Source organism: Rattus norvegicus, chromosome 18 (genome assembly GCF_036323735.1).
Source record: "Rattus norvegicus strain BN/NHsdMcwi chromosome 18, GRCr8, whole genome shotgun sequence".
NCBI classification, from domain to species: Eukaryota; Metazoa; Chordata; class Mammalia; order Rodentia; family Muridae; genus Rattus; species Rattus norvegicus.
In genome coordinates this window covers 5731709-5735791 of record NC_086036.1, presented here as the reverse complement: position 1 = coordinate 5735791, position 4083 = coordinate 5731709, and the positions used below count along the sequence as shown (strand labels likewise).

Sequence of the window (4083 nt, the reverse complement as noted above, 5' to 3'; positions counted from 1 at the left end):
CATTAAGTGTTTATAATAGGGGTGGGGCATTGTCTGGAACCAGACAGATGCCCAGCAGTTAAGAATACGGTTGCTCTTGCAAAGGACTTGGGCTTGATTCCTAGCATTCACATCAAATGGCTCACAACTGCCTGGACTCGAGTCCCAGGGAAAATGATGCCCTCTTCCAACCTCTGCCAGCACTGCAGTCCACATATTACACTGAAATAAGCACAGATAAACACACACTTATACATAAAACTTAAAAAATACACATCAAAAGAAGAAGGAAGAAGAAGAGGAGGAGGAGGACCTAAACATATAAGAGATTTATTTATAAAACAAAGAATCCTAGTGGATTGTATCTGCATAAATGTGACCTTATTAGAGTAAAATTTAAAATGTAGTGTGTGTGTGTGTGTGTGTGTGTGTGTGTGTGTGTGTCTGTGTCTGTGTCTGTGTGAGTGCAATGTATATGTGTGCAGGCGACTGCAGAAACCAGAAAAGGGGGTTGGATTCCATGGAACTGGAATAAGAGGTGACTTGTGGTCCTCTATAAGAACAGTAAGTGCTCTTAACCATTGAGTCATCTCTCCAACCTACTAGGCTTACATAACATTATAAAAACTAGGGGTTCTGGTAGTTAGTTCTAAGACGCACTCATTTGCTTGAATTACTCAACATGAAATTGTAAATGAAAAGGGTTATATTCTCCAGGTTTGAAATATCTTGACATTTTCCATTTCATTTTATACTTTTACCCACAATTATTGACACAGTGCTACCTTCCTGTTTCTGAGTTCCTACTGTGTGCTGACTATTGCACTAAGTGCCTGTTGTACATATCTGTTTCATAGTCTACAATGAGCCTATGAAATACAAAGGTTAATAATAGCCTTGCTCTTTGCCCCAGACACCTTTATATGCAAATGCTCATTGCAATTAAGGATGTTTAGACAAAAGAGTATACTGTGTGACACAGTGTAGTTTGTTTGTCAAGATTTTTGTTGTAGTTTTGCTTGTATGTTTTTGTTTTCTTTTGCAGGGGAGGTCGCAAGGACGGAAGGCACTTACAAAGGAAAGAGGCAATGAGTTGGATTGGGATACCTTATGTGTAAGCCACAAGGAGTTAGTGAAAACTTTTTTCAAATGTCTTGCTTCTAAAATGAGAAGATTAAAGTTCAGAGATGCTAAGTGATTTTGACAAGGAAGCACAGCCAGGAAATTATGTGGCAAAGGTTGGAAAATAGGTCCGAGTGGACCAATGCTCTGTCTATTTCCACTATTAATATGTCATCATCACAACTGAAAATCTGCTTGTCATGACAGTTGTGGGGCTGGCCTTCATCCAGGACTGTACTGCCAGTGTACTGAGCACTTGAGATGTAGCTTGCTTGAATCAAGATATTCCGAATGTATAAAATATACACTAGCTTCCTAAGACTCCATACAAGAATTCAGAATGCAAAAACAAGACCCTCATTAGCTATGTTTTATATTGATTACTTGTTAAAATGGTGCTATTTTAGACAGATTAGATTAAATAGTACATCTTATTAAAATCCATTTTAGCTGGTTCTCTTTATCTGCCTTGATGTGCTATTAGAGAATGTAAAATTGCATAATTGGCTCACATCACAGTTTCCATTGACCTGATGTAGAGGCTTCAGCTTGAGGAGACCTGTGGAGGTGCTTCAATGCATGGGATAACTGCTTTCTTTTAATGTCAGTTTACAACTTCTAGGGACAATTCTGCACGAAAATATCAATGTGTCTAAAATGGCTTGACCGAGTGCTATAACAAGAACGCCTTGTTTTAGATTTTGGACTTTTGTAATCCCAGGCACATGCTCTTCTTGCAAATAACTACATTAGTAAGATAACCTCTGTATACTCCTGAAACCAAGACATGGAGTTGGTGCCACCCAGGACTGCTCTGGAGTGAGTGCTGGGGTAGCAATCACTTTTCTTATCGCTATAACAAAACACCTAGTGAGAACAACATAAAGGAAACAGGGTGGTTTTGAGTCCAGGCTAAAGAAAGTACAGTGTCTACCATGTCGAGCAGGCAGTGTAGTGGGAGGGTAGGGTCATGTTGCATGCCCATTAAAGATGTGGAGAGAGATGACTTCCGGTCAACTTACTTTCTCACTTTTCATTCATTCCAGGACCCCAGCCTATGGGAGGGGCAAATACTGTTCAGGGAGAGTCTTCTTGCCTCAGTTAACCTCTCTGGAAATGCCTTCTTGGATGCCCAAGGAGGTTGCCCCCTAGGTGATTCCAAACCTGAAAACTGACAAAGGAGATTAATGGTCAGACCTGGGAACCCACAAAAGCTTGCCTGGAACGACCAGATGCTGAAGTCGGGATGATGGAGGGGCAGCCCTGCTCATTGAATTTGCTTTGACTTGTTCTGTCTGTAAAGGAGACAGACAGCCTTGTAGATATTGGCATATGGAGTACTGCAAACATTGACTTTTATTATTGGTTTAACCAGTTCACTGCTAAGAAATCAAAATGTGTAGGGCTTCTATATAGCAGGCCAAGAGGAATTACAATTTTCTCTTTCTCCTAAAAGGCCAGACGTTGGAAGCCCTGTCTAATAGCACATGAAAAACATCCTTTACAATACAAGGTACCTCCTCTGCCATCAGCTTCTCCCAGCCACATCCTCCTAGCTCCACAACACAGATGCGAGGAAACAAATCTTTGGATAATGGAAGAGACTGCCTTTGCTGTGATGCTCTTGGCCCTAATAAGAGAGAAACAGCTAATGATCCCTGCAGATTCATTTTAGTCAACTTCAGTAGAGTGAACAGAGCCACCGAGGAGACAGCAGGGCTAATTCAATTAAAAGAAATAAAGAAATACAGCCTCCTGTCAGGTGTGCTGCACCCAGTTGTAATCCCAGAAGGATCTTGAAGCCCAGGTTAGCCCTACCTCAAAACAACAACCAACGAACCAAACAACAACAAACAAGTAAGAACAGTGCCTTTTTAAAAATTAATTAATCTATTTATTTATTTATTTATTTATTTATTTATTTATTATTTAGTTAGGGTTTCACTGTTGTGAAGAGACATCATGACCAAGACAACTCTTATAAAGAACAACATTATTGAAGATAACTTACAATTTAAGAGGTTCAGTCTATTGTCATGGGAGAATTGCAGCGTGCAGGCAGACACGGTGCTGGAGGAGCCGAGAGTTCTCCATCTTGATCCGAAGGCATCCAGGAGGAGTCTGGCTTCCACAAGCAGTGAGCAGGAAGGCCCCTTCCATACTGGGCAGAGATTGAGCATAGGACCTCAAAGACCACCCCCAAGTGATGCACTCCCACCAAAAGGCCACATTTCTTAATGGTGCCACTCACCATGGGCCAGGCATATTTAAACCACCACAGACAGAATGAAGAAGGGAAGGGAGAAAGGAAGGCAGGGAGTGGAAGAAAAAGGCAGCCTCCAACACTTCTCCTTTCTGGGTCTGTGGAAGTCACTCTTGGATTCCGGGTCTGAGTCTTAGGTATGTCTCTGAGTTCAAGTTACGTTGGTACTTATTTGACCAACAGGTCCACACTCTTGACTAAGAAGCTCACACTGGTCCAGACTTGTCAGCAGTGACTTTCCAAGGAGCAGGGGAGACAACACAGCTTCCCCCAACAGAGGTGAGAAGAACGCCTCCTCTGTGCTGTTCTCCTTACACCAAGGCTTGCAAAGTCTTGCCCAGTCTTTTTTCATTCCAGTGGCTGCTCAACCGTGTAATAAACTGGGCTGCATTGGAAGCTCCTGCTTGGTGTGAGGCTGGAGCTGGGTCAGGAATATATATTTTTCACAAACATTGGCAGAATGGCTGAAATGTTCAGATTTTCAGAGTCCTCACTAAGTTGCTTGTAAGTGTTTCTGTTAGGATGAGAAAAAAATATTTATGGGGGATGTATAATGAGTAAGAGGAGCCTGGCACAGAACCATAATCTTCCACAGGTCCACAAGCAGAAGAAGATGCAACTCGGCTAGGTGTATGGGCTCAGGCGAGGGGGAGAGAACTCAGGCGGGGAGTGGGGACAGCTTTTGCCGCGTCTGCTGCTGGTCCTTCTCCTTTCTGCCA

General features: G+C 42.4%; 1 long non-coding RNA gene across 1 annotated transcript; it reads right to left on the bottom strand.

Moving 5' to 3' along the window:
- LOC120098248 (uncharacterized) lies at positions 1-2940 on the bottom strand. Its single transcript, XR_005496376.2, has 3 exons — positions 2619-2940; positions 2124-2272; positions 1-201 (listed from the first exon to the last, which is right to left on the bottom strand). It is a non-coding gene; the product is annotated as an uncharacterized LOC120098248 (long non-coding RNA).
- Between the last annotated feature and the right edge of the window lie 1143 nt (positions 2941-4083).